This window comes from Pinus tabuliformis, chromosome 7, assembly GCF_031772625.1.
Source record: "Pinus tabuliformis cultivar Carrire ecotype Pingquan chromosome 7, CPIR1, whole genome shotgun sequence".
Lineage (NCBI taxonomy): Eukaryota > Viridiplantae > Streptophyta > Pinopsida > Pinales > Pinaceae > Pinus > Pinus tabuliformis.
The window spans coordinates 761589235-761611206 of record NC_142293.1 but is presented as its reverse complement, the minus strand read 5'-3'; the positions used below and the strand labels follow the sequence as shown (position 1 = coordinate 761611206).

General features: G+C 30.7%; 1 pseudogene; it reads right to left on the bottom strand.

The window, feature by feature from the left end:
* Positions 1 to 20174: 20174 nt before the first annotated feature.
* LOC149249766 (protein EXORDIUM-like 2 pseudogene) lies at positions 20175 to 21278 on the bottom strand (annotated as a pseudogene).
* Positions 21279 to 21972: the final 694 nt, after the last annotated feature.

The following is a 21972-nucleotide window of genomic DNA, read 5'->3' as shown; positions in this document are numbered from 1 at the left end:
AAAATGTCCAACTTCTTTCCAAAAGAACGTTGGTTTGGACCGTCGCATCGTTTCCCCTATGGAGAAATTGACCCCCGATGTATTCTTGCTTATATTAAAGCGTCTCGGCCCCAAGGACTCTGAGATGGCCACTTTGGTTTGCAGGGCATGGCGGTCCATGGTGGCGGAAGAGAGGTTGTGGTACTTCTTTCTGCAGGAGGAGGCCGGGGAGATGTGGGAGGCTGTGCTTTTCGCCGAGACTTACATGCGGTCTGGTTTCCCTGTCAGCTTATTGTTTCAAGCTGCATTGCCTTCACTGTTGGACGCTCAATCCCATGAAAAGATAAGTAACTTGCTCGCTTTCTTGAAGAAAAATATATGTATGTTTTATTTGGGTATCTTCTTGAAGGATTTCTTACCAAATATAGATAATATATGCATAATAGTATGCAAAGAAGAATGTGAAAAATGAGTGGACTTAAAAGCTAAGAAAATAAGTAGTTTTTCTTATATTATGTAGTTCCTCTTAGAAAGACTACATGTGAGTCTTGTGTGTGAAATGTTGGGTCACTTGTCTTTTTCTTGGAATAAAATCCTTGCTAAATAGCCAAAATATAGCCAAAATATCTTCTTGAGAAAAGATGGTGAGGCATATAAACTTCCTGAGGACACAGTGTGAAAAGTGGCCAAGTTTTCTTGAATTAAAATATGTATTTTTATTTAATAAAAGTTTCTTGAAAAGGAATATATGCTAATTGCATTGCGATACTAGCTAATTTCTAAGTTTCTTGTGAAAAAATTATGCATTACATGCATGATAGAAATAGCTAATGATGTGCTTCTAGGCACATAGATATTCATTTCTACAGTTTCTTTTTAGAAAAAGAGTGCATTCTTCATGCATGAAAATAATGACTTTATGCGAGATTTCTTGAAAACAAAGATAGAGATTCTTTCCTTAAAAGACACATATGAATAGTGTTCATGCAAGAACAAGAATCCATACTTGTTTCATGAAAAGATTATGTGCATTGAAGTAAAAGTAATTGTGTTAGGAAAAACACATGTTGCATGCACATAAGGGTAGCTATGGTGACATTGGAAATATGATTTGGTGTGTACATAGAGAAAGTATTATGTTGACTCTCTTGAAAATAATAATCGATGTTAACTTCCTTGGAAATATTAATCTCTTGAAAAGATTGTCTTGCTAGATAAGTTGGATATTGTTTCTTGATTTTTAAGCATAAAGATGGGTATCTATAATAATTTCTTGAAAGGGAAGCATGAGAAACTTACATATAGGAAGATAGAGAAATGGGGTTATAATGACCTCCTTTAATAAAGAAGTATGTAACTGTTTACATGAAATGATGGTAGAATTCCAGAGAAGGGAATAGAAGGGCTATTAAGATAAGCTATTGGATGCTCAAAGAATAGTCATTGTGTTATGAAGATATGTTCTTTGTATGTTAGAGAAACTATGTTAATTTCTTGGAAAATAACTATGTGAAAGGAACACATGTGCAAAGGCGCAGAAACAATAGTTTATTACCTATATGAAAACATAACTATTATGTTATATGTTTTAAAGAGAAACATGGATTTGTAGAACTAATGGGTTAGATCTCTTAAAGAGAAATATGCATTAGTGTGAATAAGCATTGTGGAAAGTAGAACAAGTATTTACTTGAATATATGTACTAGTTAGTTATTATGACATGCTTGCTCATGCACATGAGTAGATGTTAAAAGATCTCTTTTAGAGGTTGATTATTGATTGATTAATATTGTATCTAATCTTGTTGCCAAGCTTGTGGATGACAACAATGACAGGAAACGATGGCAGTTTGTGCCAAAGAAAAGTGATGTTTAACATTGTGGCAGGTAAAGAATTAATGGTCCATGCAGATGAGTACGAGTTGCGGGATCGTACATTGATAGAACAATCACGCCACAAGGATGTTGCATGTGGCGGTATGTAAGTAAAGGGTTTCATGGAAAATGTATTAGCTTTTAGCTAGTTATGTGACCACTTAATGATAATTCATTGTAATGATTTTATAACAATGGTTAAGGGATGGGATCCCTTATAAGCCATTGAGTGGGGTGAAAACCCTCACGAGCGTTTAATAATAAGATTAAAAGTTTGCCGGTTTTCACCCTACAGGGTTTCCAGGGTATATTCGTGTTCAATGGTGTGATTGCCTTTTGTGTCAGTTTGATGATGATGAATCCTTGATGTTGATGGTTCTTTATTTGATGGCATAATCATAATGTCCAAGTATGAGATTAATTAATATGGTTAAGGAAATCATGAAATGGATGCAAGGATTCATGAGACAGTTTATGTTATTACACTACCACAGTGGTGGTTAATGGTTACGCAACTTACTGTCTTTTATTGCAATTTACTTGATGTACTAATGAACATTATATCTAATGGTTAATGAGGAATTGTGGAGTTGTGAATTGGATAATTACTTGTGGGTAATTTGTATAAAAAATTCTAACTCCCTACTTTTACATGTGAGGTTACCGAGGTACGTTACAAACCACCACCCATTCATGCCTTTAGCCATCCCCATGATTCTAATGACAATGTTTGCAGAAGGATTATCAACGTAGCAGTTCTTACCCAAATCTATAAGAAATGAGCCTAAGATAAATAGAAGAGCAACAACATAAAATCCAGTCCCTGCCCCAGAGTTTAATCGGGAGGGATGCATGGAGAAGCCCTTCAGCCCCTCGCCTTTGAGGAGGAAAGAGGGATTTCTGGACATTTAAATAACATTCGTAGCTCTGGCAGCAAGGAACCTCGAGCTTTGTTGCCATAGGTCACATGATCATTAAGTTAATTGTGTAGTCAAATTAATTGTGCATTAAAATAAAAATAATTAATTTTTGACAAATTTGGAATGGTTCGGTAGAAATTTTGTGATTAATCCTATAGAGTATGTCGATACTAGGCTCGTTATAAATTTGAGATAAATCTAACATTAATTTATGTTACTTATATTTACAATTTTATATATTTGGGTAAAGCTTATATAATTTTGTTAAAATCGTATGAGTTTAAGAACTTTTATGTCTTTTTGGTAAAGGAGCAATTTTTTTATAATAAAGATAATTATTATATGTCGTTTAAAAGTTAATTTATTATTTTTAATTTAGGTGGTTTGGAATGAAATAATTAAGCTAAGACGTTTATTTTACAGCGTCGTATTAAAGGATGTGTAAGTATGTTTATCTGTTTTTTCTCTTAAGATAAAAATTATATTTTAAATAGAAAAGTAATTTTAACTATAATAATAAAAAAAGAATAGACATAAGAAAATGTATGAGTAAGATGATTAAATCTTATACTTTTCAAAATTATTTTAACACGAGATTTAAATAACTATTTGAAGATCTATGTTAACTAATTTATGTCGATGTCAACTTCATATATATCTATGTATAGAAAATTTTGTTAAAATAGAACATTTTAATGTTGTATATAAAAAAATATTCAATGTAGCTTATCAATAAAATATTTTAATAAAAATTCATATTAACATATACTTAAAAATATATTAATAATAAAAAACTATTTTAATTTATGTGATAAAATGTCTCTCTCTACATGTAATGTAAAATATTTTAATGTAAATTTTGTATATATTATATATCATTTTAAAAAAATTATATATATATAATTAAAAAAAATAAGTTTGTATGGTAAAACTTTTATTTGGTCTTATATATATGCTCTATTTAGCATTTAAAAGTACAATTTAAACAATGAAAAATAACACATTGTGTTTTGCACTCTAAAGAAGTTTGCACATGAAGAAATTTGACCATGTTGGTTTTAATTTGATTTTCAATTAAATAAATTTTTTTGTTAGGGAATGTGAACCTAATCCCTGATTTAAGTAGCATAATTTAGGGGTATCTACATCATTAAAATCACCAAGGATCACACTTGACCTCGGCCACACTAGCCCTTAGTATGACTAGATTTTTGCCAAAAATCTTTTCACCAAAAAGTGTTTTAACAAAACACCCTCTCACCATCTACTCTACACCCAATTATCTAAACAAAAATAATTTTAACCATTCAGAGCTCCCTTGGATCTGTAAAAGACCCAGTGGACCCCAAGAATATGAAGGGTGTTCATGTTATCCCATGCTCTTGTGGGACTCCCTACATTGGTGAGACTAGTGGCTCGATTAATCAAATGATTCATGAGCATGTTGCTGACATCAAGCATAGAAGGACCCGCTCCTCTGCTTTGGCGGAGCACGCAAATAAATCTAAGCATCACATCTGCATTGAGGAGGCCCAAGTCGTTGCTAGGGTTAGTCATTTCCATCATCGTAAATTGAGGGAGGCCCTAGAAATTGAAAAAAGGCCCAATAATGTGAATATAGATGATGGGTGGAATATTAGTAGAAGTTGGGTCCTTGCCTACTCCCCTAGTTTTTTAGGCTTCTTTTTGGGATTTATTTTGTTTGTTTATCTATGTAGGTATTGGCGTCCTTTTTATAGTATTTGTTGTTGATTTATTCTTCATTAGAGTTTATTTTGTTGATCCTTCATGTTTTTTATGTATTTTATCATCCTATTCGTTCTTAACTCTTTTTAGTATTTTTGTTAACTCCTTTTAATATTTTTGTTATTTATTTAATGGATCGGAGCCCCATATTTTATTGTTGACCCCGTTTTATTTATTGATTACTTTTCTTTGGATATATATATATATATGTTTCTATTTTTTTATTTTTTATTTTATTTTATTTTATATATATATATATATATATATAGATATTGACTTGTGTATATTTTTGTTTTATTTTATTTATTTTTCCATTAATTATTTTTAATTTAGTTTATTTTATTCCCATTAATTATTTATCAAATGATTTTGTCTAAATTAGGGTCTTGACTTGTTTTTATAATTTTTTACTACCCTCCGACTCTGATTTTTTTTTATTTATTATTTCTCAAAAACTAGTGGTTACTTATTAATATTTGTTTTTAATAAAGTAATAAGCTAATATCACAATTTAAAAATTATTTTTCAAAAACTATAATATTTGGTTTTAATAAATTAATTTAAATATTATTTTTCAAAAACTAGCCATTTAATATAACAATTACATATTAATATTTTTAATAAATTAATAAACTAATATCATTATTTAAATATTATTTTTTGAAACTAGTAATATTTGGTTTTAATAAATAAATTAATTTAAATATTATTTTTCAAAAACTAGTTGTTTAATATAGTCGTTACCTATTAAGATTTTTAATAAATTAATGAAATAATATCATTATTTAAATATTTTTTTCAAAAACTAGTGGTTATTGAATAATATTTGTTTTTAATATATTAATAAATTAATATCATAATTTAAATATTATTGTTCAAATATAGCCGTTACTTGAAATTATCTCTGTACATTACTCTTGATCTGGTCCTGACCATGAACCACACTTGTTGGTTGGAAAAGTGTCGGTCAAAAATTTCTCTTATATGATTTCGAAAGAAATTGCTCAATTCATTATGGATCACAAAAACTTGAATACAACAAAAAAAATAAATAAATAAATAAAAAATAAAAAATTTAATTTAATTAACTATTATACTAAATTTTTTATAATTAAATAATCGAAGAAAAAAAAACATTTTTAATGTTATATATTACATTGCAAACTATTTATATTTATTATAATAAAAAATAATAATTTATCAAAAAAATATAATTTTTAAATGTAGATTTCTAGTAATACATAACAAAACAATTTTCTCGAAAATACTATGTAAATAAACCTTTGATATTCAAATGAACCATTAACCCATCATTAAAAACAAAAATCTTACAAAATAAATCAACTTTAACTTTAATCAACACATATTTTATTTTTTACTTATAATTAAAAATTGAAAATTTCTTATATAACAACTTAAAAAATTAAGACATCTATCCGTCTTAAAACTCTAAGCCCCGAGAAGTTGAATATTTCATACCTATGGCCACCGATGTAGTCTAACTAGTCGGAAGAATTGCACGGAAAGTTATGGAAATTCCAGTCATATTTAGAGAAAATCCAAGTTATAATTGTTAAACTTCAAAATTTTGGGTGTCTTGGACGTTTTTGATGGTGCTGAATCCATTTCCACCATCAAAAACATGATTCAAACACTGTGTTTACAAGATATTTTGAAAATTTTTTACCTTAATTCCGACATTTTTGACGGTGCCAACAATTCTTCTGCCTCATTAGAGGCCTCCCTGGCCACCTCCCTAAAATGTAGGGAAACGACTTTCGAGAGAACAGGAATGATTGCGGATAACACGTGCCGTTGTCGGACAGTGTGACATGAAGCGGCTGCGATGATTGACGGGTGGCGGGCGTAAATAGGTCCATCATCCATGTCACATGAAGATACAGAGCCCGCTGTTTGCGGAAACCCTCATCCGTAGACGGACGAGCAGAATCCTGACAGTAAGGCTATTACTCTCTTTCGCACACGGTGAGCCTTATCCACCCTGATCAGGTAGAAATTTTAAATGTGAACAACTCTATTGTTTATTTTGACCATTACAACAAAAAAATTTGTTGACAGGTAGGGAAAATTGTTTGTTGTATTTGAGGAGAAAATCCCCGGCTGAGAGGGAATTTGCTCATCAAATTTTATCTGATTTTGGTGGGTGGATGTAAGTCTGGAATTTGATAGGTGTATTTTTAAATTTTTTTATTAATAAGTTTTGTAGTTTTTTTGGTTTATTTTTAAGTTGAATTTGTTTAGAATATAGAGAAGATTTGTTGGAATTATAAGTTTGAATTATGAACTCTTCACAAATATTTTAATGGTTTTTCAAGGTGTTGAATTTATATAGGGAGTGAAAAATGCATTTTAAATAACAAAAAATTAGGATTTGACCACAATTTATTTTCCCTAATTCTAACCAAAAACTTCAAAACTTATAATATTTAGACAATGTCTTTTTAAAAGAAACTCCAAAACTTATAATATTTAAACAAAACTTTTTTAAGGTATTTGTGGGTGAAGGAATATTTTGATATGTCAAAAAAATATTTGAAACCTTAATTTTGACGTCCAAGTATTTATGTTGCATGTCATAAATTGTAATGAGTGGTTAATACTCTAATGAGTCATAAATTCTAATGAGTGATTTAGACATAGGCCAAGTTAGATAATTTGTTTAGTTGCAACACCTATTTCTTGTCACCATTCCTCGAAATGAGATTCTTATAAACATAAAAAAGAAATAAAAAAAAAGATTGAAGTAGTGGCATTCTTTAATTAGACAACATTCACTTACATTTCATAAACACATTTTAAAAAAAAACACAAAATAATTGTAGTAGCATTTTCTAATTAAACACTGTTCACTAACATTTCATAAAAACATATTTAATGTTATAAAACTATTTTATGTTTTTCTCTTTAAATAACTATCTTCAATCTTCAAGCCTATTTCCCAATTATTATAAAATTACAAATAATAACACTAAAAAATTTTAGTTTTCACACGTACGTCAAAAAACAATTAACCGTTATAAAATTTCCACTTTATGAAATTCCAATCATGACGTCACTTTCCATCAAATATAACTAAAAAAATTACATACTCTCTTAATTCTACCCAAAAAGATGTCAAAACCTCACAGTGGCTTTGTTTTGAAATAACAACCTTGTAATAGAGGCCGTGGAATTTATGGGTATGAAAGAGCATTATTTGATTGTTTACCTTCAAACAATTATTTGATCGCTTTTTCGCGTCTTTATAACCGGGCAAAATTGCCATATGTATATTTCAACTAAAGATTACGCTGAAAAAAAATTAAAAGATGTATTTTGAATTAACATAGAATTAATATTAACGAGTGTACTGTGCAGCTTTGTTATTATCTGTTTTGTTTTTTATAGTCTAAGTTATTTAATTAATAAAAAGAATATTATTACTATGTAAGAATTTGTTTATTTTTAAGGATTTGGATAGGAATTTTAGAATTTTAATTTAATTATTATTAATTATTAAAAAAATGGTAGAGATATTTTAAAATATTTTTAATAGTAGTTATAGAAAAGAACTACACTCTTTCTACATTTTAATTAAATTGACTAATTTAAAAAAAAATATCATATAAACAAGTGTCATAGGAAATGAGTTATGATTTTATGAACATGTAATATTGATAACCTATGGTATTAGCTCATAATGTTGTATCGAACATTTTAATTAAATTGGCTAATTTAAAAGAAATGTCATATAAATAAGTGTTATAGGAAATGAGTTATGATTTTATGAACATGTGATATTGATAACCTATGGTGTTAGGGCATAGTATTGTAACCAGAGATTCTTTGTATATTAAAAATTTCCATAGTTAAATGAGGATGAATCTACATGATTAATAATTTTGTTACATATTTTTTAAATCTATATATGTTATTACTTCTTTTTATAAATAATAATGATAAGTGTTTTGATGCTTCTGATAGATTAATGATAAGTGTTTTGATGCTTCTCATAGATTTGGATTGATCGTTGATATTTACCGAACATTTTTTTATATAACTAGGCTATTAATAAATAAATATGAAGTACACTAATTAATAAATGTATGTAAAAGTACAATAATTAATTTGTGTGACATTAAAAGAAAAAGAAAAAAAATTATATTAGAAAAAAAAAAAAAAGTAAAAATCTATAAACAGCAAAAAATACATAATTAAATTTTAATATTTTTATCAAATTAGTAATTAATATTATATAAAAATAAATTAATGAGAATTTAAAAAATAGTTAAAAGTAAATATAGTTTTTAACTTAAATGGGTAACAAATAAATTATATACACATCAATTGTATAATCATTTTTAATGTAAATTATAATAACAAAGTTAACTTTATAAAATTATAATATTTCATAAAATACATATTTTATAATACTTTAGTTATCTTTTGTAAAATTATTTTTTGAAATTATTATAAAGCATTTAGAAAATAAAAATATATATTGTTCTACATATGTTTATGATGATGATGATTAATGTCCACTAAGACCAATGTAATCTCGGACCTCGAGGAAAGAAAAAGAATCTAATTGTGATTCTTCAAAATCTTGTTTCTATGATAAAAAAGAAGGGAAAGAATCACTCCAAAATTGTTATAGTTGGGCTGACTTAACAAGTCAAGAAGATTGGAAGTGTGGCAGATGTTAGGGAAATGAGAGTGGATGTGAGTAAGAGTTGGACAATCTAAAAGGAAGTGTTTTTTATATTCCACCCTCTTAGTATCGCAAATCTGACAAATTTTATCGTCCCAAGGAGTCTTGCGAGTACACCACCACCCGATTTCACTTCGAAGCTCATGAGAATTAGTTCTTATCCTAGCGATGTTCATTTTTTTCTTAGTGTTGGTCAACATAGAGAGATAATTCTGGTTATCAAGGGTGGGGTTGATCACTTTCTTATAGCATCTTAGCTTCATTTTACCCTCCATCTCCCTGTCATCCCACAACTTATCCTTAAAATTGGAGATAATAGTATCTTGGACACTATCCTTGCTTCCCATGACGAGCTCCTTCTTTATTCCCCAATGGTTGAGCAAACACTAGGAATCCTTATACCACCCATGCTTGAGGCGAAGGTGGGAGTTTTTACTAAAGTTAGAAGCAATTTTTGGGAGCCTCTTGGATTCCATGTTGTAAAGCTTCTTCTTATACATCAAATATCTAAACATAGTCGTACTTTCAATGGGGGACATGTCAACGTCGATTAGAAGGATATGATAGGGAGTATTTCCCTTTATCTTGAGGTTGTAAGTTATGAATTGCTTTTGAATCATCTCGATCTTTCTCCACGAATCTCTAGATATAATGCAACCCCAAACTTCACATCTGTATAAGACAACAGGGATGATGAGAGTCTCAAAGAGGAACCTTTTTTTATTCCAAATGCAAAGATCGACCAACTTACAATTTTTTTCAAGCTCATAATAAGTTTTTCAACCTCCAATGTTATGCATCCAGCTCACAAAATAGAATAAGAGATAGACCATCAACTTCAAAATTAGCCTCTTTGAGGGGGAAGCTTCCTTTACATTACACAAATGAACAATTCTTCGATGATTCAAATGACAAAACCTCATTTTTATACATATGAGTCTAAGGGGTCACAATATAATCAGAGTCGACATAACAATAATAATGTAAGGGCACAACAATAACAATAGTGGATTTCTATGGAGTATAATAATAACAAGATGGGGACTACATGGGCACAAGAATAACAATATGGGAGCTACACTAACAATAACAATGAAGCAATACACTAGTATTGTAGGGACCTAACATGCCCCTCTCCTTCAAAAAAGTGGTGTCCTCAATGCTTCAGTAGTTATGGATGCTTCTGCATAAAATTATCATCCTCCCATGTGGAATATTCAGCGGGTAATTTATTCCACTTGATGAGATACTCTAAAATTGATCGATTTTGTAGTTGTCGAGTTCTTGTTTCCATGATTGCTTAAGGTTCCAATATGATTTTTCCTTCCTCGTCAAGTTTTGGCAATATTGTTTGAAATGGGAGCTTGTCACCTATAACCTTCTTTAAGCATGAAACATGGAAAACTTGATACACTCGGGAAGATGCAGGAAGCTCCAATTTGTATGCCATAGTACCAATCTTTTGCAACACCTTGTAAGGACCATAATACTTTGGTGATAATTTATTTACCTTCTTGGCTTGCTTGAGAAACATTTTTTTGTATGGTTGCAGCCATAAAAATACCCAGTCGCCTACATCAAAACTTATTTCGCTTCGATGTTGATATGCCTGTTGTTTCATTCTATTATGCGCCAAAGTGAGGTTATCCTTTAAGAGTTGGAGAACTTGTTGTTGATGCTCAATGTGATCTTCCACTACTTGAATATTAGAATTTTCTCTTAAAGATGATGTGATGGATAGTGGATGATATCCTAAACGAACATCCAACTTGGTGAAGTAAATTGCTCCATGTAATTCATCCAATAATTTATCAATGATAGGAATGGAAAATTTATCTTTAATAGTGAGCTTGTTGAGCTCCCTATAACCCGAACACATGCACCATAATCCATCATGCTTGTGCACCAATACTACTGGAGCAGAGAAAGAGCCTCTAACATTTTTGCAACCATACATTCAATTTCACTCTTTTGGGCATAGGGATATTTGTAAGTCCTGATGTTTGGAGGAACACTTCCTAGAATCAAATGAATAGCATGATCATGATCATGAATAGGTGGGAGGCCTTTGGGAGTCTCAAATATCTTGGACTGATTGTCCAAAACTTATTGGAGATCTAGAGAAATAGATGATTTCGATGTTTGAAACTCCAATGAGCATAATTGTGCAATTATGCCCTATTGTTCTTTATTTGGAATTTTTCTCATGCTATTAGAGCTGGTTATCTTTCTTGTTTTCCTTGTGATACCCCTTAATTCAACTTCCTCTCCTTCCCAAAAAAATTCAAGTGTAGTTCTTGAAAATTAAAAGCTATCATACCCAAAGATTGTAACCATTGGACTCCTAATACAACATCAGCACCACCCATTAGAATGGAAAGCATTGGACTATTCAATACATATTCTCCCATGGATAGCTTGATATTATGGCACTTTCTAGAGAAATTTATGGTTCCTCCATTTGCAACCATCACTTGACACTCTGGTTGTCGATATAGGAAGCAATTCAATTCCTTGGCTATTTTACAATGAATAAAATTATGGGTAATACCCATATCAATCAACATTATTACATTTTTATTCTTGATATGTCCTTCTATCTTGAGAGTTTGAGGAGTGGTAATTCCATCGAATGCATTACAAGATATGGTCAGATTCATTTCTTCTTTCTCTGGGGTTAGTTCCTGGTGTATATCCTCTTCTTTAATGTTTCTTGTTCCATTTTCTTCATCCTCTTTACAAACTATGTAAATCAATTTCTTCTCAGCAAACTTATGACCTTTAGTGTATCTGTTATCACAACTGTAACAAAGCCCTTTTGCTCTTTTTTCTTCCAATTGTTGTGGTGTCAACCTTGTAGGTTATGGAAGGCTAGGAGCAACAACGCTTCCATCTTTATATTTATGAGTGGTAGGCTTCCTTGTTGCCATAATTTTGCTTTCAATTTTTCTTACCAACCTAAATGCCTTCTCCAATGAATCAGGTTCCCAAAGGTGAACCTCATGTTGGATGTTATCCTTTAAAGTCCCTATGAAGGCATCAATCCTATGCTCCTATAGAATATCATTTACCCATGTATTCAATTTTTGGAAGTCCTCAATGTGCTTCACCATTGAACCCTTTTGTTTGAGATTTATCAATTGGTTAAAGAAGGTGTTGCTCTTTGTATCTTCATAATGTGTTATCATTCTGTCCGTAAAAATTGACCAAGTGACAATTTTTTTACGAGAGAAAAGTCATCGATACTATACAAACAGATTGGGTTCTAAATATAAAGTTGCAATGTGTACCTTTTGTGTGTTTTTCACATTATAGAGATTAAAATATTGCCCCATCTGTAGTATCCATGTTACGTGATCCTTGCCATCAAACCTCCTCATATCAATCTTTGGAATATGGCGGGTCTTCAATCCAACATTAGAGTCTATGAAATCATGATTAACATTTCTTTTGTTCTCATCATGAGTTTCTTCTACTACCTTTTCACCATTAAGAAGCATTTATTGTAGCAACTTTGTCAAACCTTCCATGTATTTCTTCAAATATATCATGTTTCCTTTCAGTTTTGCTTCTATACCATCGATCTTAGCTTCCATGTCATTCTTCAAACCATCCATCTTAGCTTCTGTTATTTTTTGTGAGAGCGAAATTTGTTGCACTTGGTCTCGTAATATTGATATATCATGTGGGATTTCTTCCTCTTCTTCATGTGTCATAGTAGAGCTTTCATGTTTCTTACTAGGTGTTTCCATTTTCTTTCTTCGGGGCATCAATTAATGATAATTATGCTTTATTATGCCCTTTGAATCAATTCAAACTAATTTTTCAAACAAAACTTATGAAAATTTTAAAAACTACACACCTTTTTTTTCGCTTTGTAGGAGCTCAATATTGAATATGTTGTATCTCTGTAATTTTGGACCTCTAAGGTCTGAAAATTCGTGTTGTGGTAACCCTATGATTTTTCTTTCCAACCCCACAAGTTAGACCAATATTGGATTCTTCAATAAAGAGTTATGTCAAATCTCCCACGATGACCTGATTATGGACTGGTTCAGTAGAGCGACGTTGTACGGAGTGCCACATGTAACTGTTTTGACCTTCGGACCTGAACTTTCTACACGACAAACTAAATTGTGTGTAATTTCAGCGAGTTTTTACAGAATTCAAATGTGCTGCCTGAAACGAAAGTTATGACAATTTTCACTAGGGTGCCTGTTTGAGACAAAATTCTAGAGCCTCCAAAAACCTTATCTCTGAAAAAATAGCGAAATAAGACCTGAAATTTTACACGAAGTTCTCTGGGATTTTGACTCCATGTGGTAAAAATTTTAGCTTCTGAAGCCTCATAGAGAAAAAAATTATAATGAAAATGCCAAGATGACCTTTTTGCAAAAGCGAAACCCTAGAATCTAAAGCTCTGATACCAAATGTTATGCAACCAGTGCATGAAATAGAAGAAGAGATAGATCAACGACTTCAAAATTAGTCTCTTCGAGGGGGAATCTCCTTTAAATTACACAAATGAACAATTCTTCGATGATTCAAATGACAAAATTGTTTTTCTATACATAGGAGTCTAAGGGGTCACAATATAATCAGAGCCGACATAACAATAATAATGTAAGGGTACAACACAATAGTGGGCTTTTGTGGGGCACAATAATAACAATATGGGGACTACATAGACACAACAATAACAATAAAGGGGCTACACTGATAATAACAATGAAGTAATACACTAGTATTATAGGGACCTAACATCCAATAATCTTTCTCAGTGCTATAATTCATGTTGAGTTGATGAGGAATGTCAATACACAAATATTTATAAGAAGAAACCTGCTCTAAGCAATGGCTATCATAGATGAAACTACCATGGGTGATATTTTTGTATTTAATGATCGTGACTTTAGTGTTGTCAATATTCACTGTCATATCCATCTCAAAGCAGTAGACATGAAGAGTCTTAAGCTGCTGGTCTAGGTCATCATGGCTTTTTGCAAGAAGAACGATATCATTAGCATAAAGGAGTAGAGTAATGATTATACCAACAAGCTTAGTGCCCTTGCAACCTATATTTTCCAAACACTCCTCTAGCTTATCGATGTAAATGCCAAAAATGGTAGGGGATAGAGGGCACCCTTGCTTAACCCTGATATTGCATTTAATATATTTAAACCACCCTTCATTGGTCTTAAGATTGACAACAACAGTCTCGTAGAGGCGAATCACAACAATCGTCAACTCCGGAGGAACCATTATCTCTACAAGTCTCTCCCAGATCTTATCTCAAGGAACAATGTCGAAATATTTTCTAAAGTCCACAAAACAACAGAAGAGATAGACTTTACTATTGCGACATTCCTTTGTAATGATCTTGAGAGTGATAATATGGTCGATAATCGAGTGATGTCTCCTAAAACCGGCTTGCCCTTGCTAGGATATGGATAATCCTAATGGTCTTGTAGTTAGAGGGAACGCTTTTGTCCCCATTTAAAGATAGGCAAAAAAGGCTTTGCGTCCAAGGCTTAGGAAAGCCATGCTTTACTGCCAACTTGAGAATCTTGTGGAGATGAGGAATGAGGATAAATCTTCCCATTTTAAAAATCCCAGCGTAATATCCTTTAATATCTTTAGCTTTCCCATTAGCGAGTTTATTAATCCCAAACTCAACATCTTGCAGGGAAAATATATATTCCTTAATAGGAGTGTTTAAGATGGTGACCATTGTGTCCGGAGAGTCATACACCTTCTTAAGATAGTTTTCCCAATCTTCTTACGGGATCAAATGATTATATTTAGTTTTACGAACAAGCACATTCTGCCAAAACTTTATGGGCGCAACTTTAGAAAGGTGCAAAAGATGATCTTGTCTCTTATTAATATATGACCTCTTCTTCCTTTTGATGAGATCTTTTTATATACATATATTTCAAAGCTTAAAAATTTCATTAGGAGCGTTTATGATCTCTTTCTTAGCAATTTTACAGTCTTTGTCATACCAAGGATTGGAACTTATGTTATTTTGCTCATATGAAGTCTCAATAGAGAACTTGCTAATGATAATGGAAAGAGTAGTATTAAAATTGTAGTAAATTTGATCAATGTTGTTATCATAAGTCAAGGAGTCTAAATCCCTTTCTAAATCCCTCAAGAAAAAATCAACGTTACTTCTATTGCCCTTTACCATTTTTGGATTAAAAGAGTAAAAAATTAAAAAATAATAATAATAATAAAATTATTTTTCAACTCGTATTTTAAACTTAATCGCCCTAAAGTTTTACTCTAATTTCGAGCGAGAATACTCCTTGGATGCAAAATTTAATTCCTCATCCAAGGAATACCCATGTTGCATATTTTCAATGAACCAAATCACGTTTTTTCATGTATTTCTCATTTTTCGTGTAGCAAAGTCCATCGAAAATATGCAATGTGTACTCCTTGGATCCTTGGATGAAGAATCAAACTATGCATCCAACAAGTATTTCCACTCAAAATTTGAGTAAACCTATAGGGAAATAAGTTGAAAATACGAGTTGAAATAATCTTTTTCCCCTCTAAAATTTGATGATGTAATCAAATCTTGTTTTACTATTTGCACTATTATTTTATTATTTTTTTAGGAGACTCATTTTAGACCTCAAAATTCTCCTAATGTCTATTACAAAAACGAATATAATATCAAGCCACCTTAAAGCAATATAAATCATACAAGCGGCCGCAAAGCAAAGTTGGAAAATTCGCATGGATCAAATAATATGACTCATCGAAAAAATATGTCGATCAAATTGCACGAGGCCGCATAGATAACCCTTATTCGTGCCTCAGTGTTTATATGCCAAAAAAATTGTATTCGCCCTCAAATTATAATCAACCTCGATTTATTTTCACCGCAGAGTTGATATAATGTGTGATCAGATTGTTAAACCACATACGACCACAGAGTGTATTTTCAATAACCACGAAGTTTATATGTCGAAGTCTCAAAGAATATTTGTGTTACATCAAATACTCTCGATGAGTGATCATGTAACAAGCCCTTGTATTAATTGAAATTTATAATTTAAAACCATTTTTATTTGGATTTAAATTTATTAAAAACATATGATAATTTTTACTAAATTTTATTTTTAATTTTAATTCATTAAAAATATAAAATCAAAACAATTGGAAAATATGGGACAAATTAAGAAACCTAAATCGTTACAATACAATATATGGATATGTCTTTATTGGAATCGATTTAGATTTAAAAAAAAAAAAAATTAGAAGACTTTTAAAGAAATAGTTTTTAAGTGCGAATTTTTGGAGTTTCAAGTAAATTTTGGGCCGGAATCTAGCGAAAGTGGTCAAATCTTGATTTGTGTTGTTTAAACTGGTTTTTTTATTGGATATATAGATTCGACACCCTCAAAAACCCCTTGGGAACTTCGATTGTGAAGAGTTCCCGTCAAACTTATGATTTTAATGAATCCCTGTAGAGTTCTAGACAAATTAGATCGGAAAACAAACTATGAAACTTTCCAAAAAGTCTTACTTAAAGACTACTCACTTTTCAAATAGGTTGACCAGTTCGCTGACAACACAATATATACACATTAAATGTTTGATGACGTAAAATTGTTGGTGTAATTACATCTCAAGGACACAATATATGCGCCATAACAATTAAATTTAAGAGTTGGTGTGAAAGATTGGTGAACAAATTCCATTCTATGAAGAGATAGTCTCGAAATTTGACATATTCTCACAGCGGTTTTGCTTTCTTTTGTCACAAGGCACTCGAAAAAGACTCATTGTTTAACACATAAAGACCATTGATTTTTGTGCAGGCAAATATTGAAAACGAGCCACTTAGAGGTAGTTTTAGTACACAATATAATAATGGCTCCAGATTATTTTAGAGATTCGTAGTACCATATAACTATACAAACGATTTTTAATAGATTTTTTATATCTGACAATTCAATTTAAAACCACACAAAATTAGTCATTCAATCTACATTGGCCAATTAGAAAAAAAAAAAAACATTTTTAAAAAATAAAAATTAATTTTTTCGAAGTTTTAATGAACTTGATAGAATTAGTTTAAAAATTTCAAGACTAATAAAAAGTGAAATATTATTTATTAAACCAAAAGTAATATAAGTTGTCTGTATAGCAGAAAATATTAAATACAACATATATGGAAATGCAAATTGTTAATTTATGAAGCAATTCAGGTTGCAGAGCAATGTATATCACATTTAAAATATTAATTATATATATGGATGGAAATGTGGATTGTTAAATTTGGAAGCATTTTAGAAAATATTAAATACAATATATATGGGAATGCGGATTGTTAAATTGGGAAGCAATTCAGATTGTAGAGCAATGTATATTACATTTAAAATATTAATTATATATGGATGGAAATGTAGATTGTTAAATTTGGAAGCATTTTGATCTCTTGGTATGCTAATGTATATCATATTTAATAGGATTTATCATTTACTTTGTTAGTGTTATAGTGATATATGGTAAAATATTTGTGTATGAGTTATTAATAAAATACGGAATTTATTCTATTTTATTATTATTTATTTAGGAAAAATAAAACCATATTGGTAATTTTGTCCAAGTTTTGATAGAGATTTTTTGAAATTAAAAAGTTGAATTATATAATTTATACTTTTTCAAAATATTATATCTATTTATGCAAATATATTTAAAATAACTAAAAAAATTACCATCTCAGTAAAAATTATATGAACAAAATCCAATAAAAACTTGAACCAATTATATTATACCTTTAAAAAAAACAACATTTTTTAAGTCAAAAAACCTAAATTGAAAATCATTTTCAAAAAATACTCCGCACATTTTCACTTCACACATGATTTCAAGTTAATGTAAAGTATATGTCCATCAATTTGATATGGTGTTAAAATGTATAATATTTGGATTTACAATAATTATTAATATTAATTGTGAAAAAGCTTATTATTGTATAAATTAGAAGTTATGAAATATGTTTTTTTATAAGTTTTAATACTAACTGTGAAAAGTTTATTATTATATAAATTAGAAATTATGACTTTTATAAGTTTTAGAGACAAGTTTAATTTTACAAGTTTTATAAATAAGTTTAATTAATTTAAAATAAATTATTAATAAAAAAGTACAAGTTAAATTTGATAAAATATTAAAATTATTAATTATCTAACTCAATCATATAAATTAAATGGCTAATAGACACTCATAGACATCAATCCATAATAAAAATCAAAAATTTGTTTTATGAGACATTTCACTTTACTAAAATTAAATAAATCACAAAAACAAACTAAATTATAACATTACTTTAAATTACTAGAATTATATATATGTGTGTGGGGAATAAGATTTTTAACTATGAAAATTTACCATCACTTTATAATGGAGATTCTTAATCTCCAGATAAACTTTGTTACAAAAGATAAACCAATAACATGATTTATCAATCAATACTATAAATCATTTCATATGACACCTGTTCATATAATATTTCTTTTAAATTAATTAGTTTAATTAAAAAAAAAAACGTATCTAGTTTGAAAATAAATTTCAATTTTTAATATACACATATTACTAAAAATATTTTAAAACATTTCATTGAAATTAAATCCCTACCATCCAGCTACTAATTATTAATAATTAAATTTAAATTATAAATATCATATTTCAAAAAAAACACATATCAAATTAGTTATAATTTAAATCTCATAAAATACTAAAATTATTAACTAAAATGTTTAAACCACTTTTCATTCATATATTTACTATTAAAAAAAACACAATTACATCCCATAAATAAATAGATAACTCAAAATACATTAAATATGCATTTTAATTAAACCCTCGAAGAAAACACAAGAGGCATTAGTGGCAAAGAGTTTTCATGGGCCACGTTAATAAACCAATTCAGGCAAATTATGAGTACCATGTATGTCCTGCACCAAAAGTTGGCGGTTGGTATTTGGAGGTGACATGCATTGAAGGGCGCCTCCTTTTGCTATGGCAGTAGTTTAACGATGCTTCAAACTTCCCTTAAAAATTATTTGTAAGTTGATGGGTACTGCTCCAATTACACCTATTGATTGATTGGTAGTTAGTGTTTGGAGGTGACATGCATTGAAGGGCGCCTTCTTTTGCTATGGCAGTAGTTTAACGATGCTTCAAACTTCCCCGAAAAATTATTTGTTTGGCAGCAGTGTGTGGAGGTTTCAAATTTGCTTAGAGAATTATGAAAAGAAATTATGGCAATAGCGAAAAATCATTTTGCCATTACAATAGTGTAACTAGTTTTCAAATTTACTTGGAAAATCATGGAAAAAAAATGAGTTACAGGATCATAAACAATGCAAAATAAAAAAAAACTTCCTGATCTCACTAACTCCTCTCTAGGGTACTGTTTTCATGTTTGGTTTTGAACCAGCTGAAAACATCGTTTGTAAATTAGTCCACCACTTGTGTGATTTGTTTTGTTGCCGGCCATTCTTGTTTCTTTCGATGTAAAGAGAGAACTATGTGTTGGGCATTTGAATGGATCACAGATTCAAAACTATTTTCTTAAGCATTCAGAGATGTAAAGAGAGAACTATGTGTTGGGCATTTGAATGTATCACAGATTCAAAACTATTTTCTTAAGCATTCGGAGAAACAAATGCTCAATAAATTCAAGTTTGTGTGCTTAGTTTGCAACAGGCACTATTGTGTATAAAGTAGACGCCTGAACGGTTACAGGGATGACATATTTGGGTAAAGTCATTAAATTTCCTCTACTTTTAAGTCTCTGCATTATCTCTTATGGTGTGAAAAGTGTTCACAGACAGACCATCTCACACATATTGGAGGAACCATACAAAATCAAAATGCATATTTCAGTTGTGATTTCATTCTGGGAACAGAACAATGAATAGAGATTTAACTGCCCCAATCCCTTGTATCATATTCAATAGTAGGCAATGGTATTGTACTTATGCATATTTCAGTTGTGACTTCATTCTGGGAACAGAACAGTGAATAGAGATCTAGCTGCCCCAATCCCTTGTATCATATTCAATAGTAGGCAATGGTATTAAGTACAATGTCCAACTTACAAAAAGTACAAGGATTTGTAACAGCTCCCAGCACAATTTGTACCATACAAAAGCTCCAGGAGAACTGTTGTTCTAGACTAAGTAGAACAAACCTGTTTAAATTAAACCAAGGTCTTGCACGATTTGGTAAGAGGATCCCACATGGCTGGAAGGAGGAACATGCGGCCATTGAGCCCTCGAGCATTGAAGCTGGCTCCTGTAGTTTCGTCTACCAAGAGCTGGCCTGCGTATCCGGGATATGCCCCTCTTCCATACATTCCCCTGCAAGCAGACACACCCTCCAGAGGCAGAGCAGCATCGCCTTGAAAAAAACCAGTATTGAAGGGATTTGTAACAGTCCCCACAAGCACAGTGGCAATATTTATGATCATACCATCCACGCCCACATCGCCATTAGGGGCTACCAGAGGTATAGTCTGAGGGCCGTAGAGAGGCTGGTGGAAAGGCCAAGCGCACTGACCAGGGCACTGTGTTACAGAGTTCCCAACCCATGCATATGGCAAAGAGACTGAGCGCCTCCCCTTCCCGCCTTTTACACTAGAATGGAACCCACATGAGCTCATGCAGAATCTTTCTACTACAACATCTTGGGCAGTGAGGACCAAGAAAATCCCTTTCTCGGGTAGATCAGCTGCATTGCCGGCACCTCCTCTGCCATAGACCTAAACGACGACATACCTGAACAGATTCCCAACAAAGCCATGAACAACCACCACCCATTCATGCCATTAACCGCCCCCATGATTCTAATGACAATGCTTGCACAAGAATTATCAACGTAGCGTTTCCTACCCAAACCCATCAGAAACCAGTCCTAAACAAATCGACGAGCAGCTGCACGAAGTCCAGTCCCTGCCCAGAGTTTAATCAGGAGGGATGCCTGAAGGTACCCCTGAGCTCTCCCCCAGTGACGAGGAAAGAGGGATTCCTGAACAGTTAAATAGCATTCATAGCTTCGGCAGCAAGCAAACTCAAGGTTCGGATTCCGAGAACTCCATAAGTTAATTGTAGAGTTAAATATTTATTTTTTAGTGACAAATTAGGAATGATTAGTTGGAATCTTGTAAGTTGTAGGTTTGTTATAAGTTTCAGATAATTCTAACATAAATTTAAATTCAGGTATAATTAAATTTTTATCATTTGTTTAATTTTGTTAAAATTTTGTGAGCCTAAGAATTTGTTCGCTAAATAATATTATTACGGAAAAAAACATTTAATAATAATTAGAAGGAAAAAAAACATTTAATAATAATTAGAAAAGTAAAAGTAGAAAATCTTCGACTTTTTCCTGTGGTGTATATTTAATTAAATTATAATTTCAGATATTTATTTATTGTGATATGAATTAAAATATAATTGTAAGCTTGTAATCTATAAAAATAAGAATAATATTTTAATTCATCAACATTGTAATAATAAAGAATTTATTTTAATTTTTAAATAAATAAAAAATAAATTTAATATTTAATATTTAATAAATTAATTTTAGGTGACATTATTTACTCTCAATATAATATATATAATATATATATATATATATATATATATATATATATATATTTAATTAAAATAAAATTCACACAATAATTTGATAAAATTTAAAATAAATAAAAAT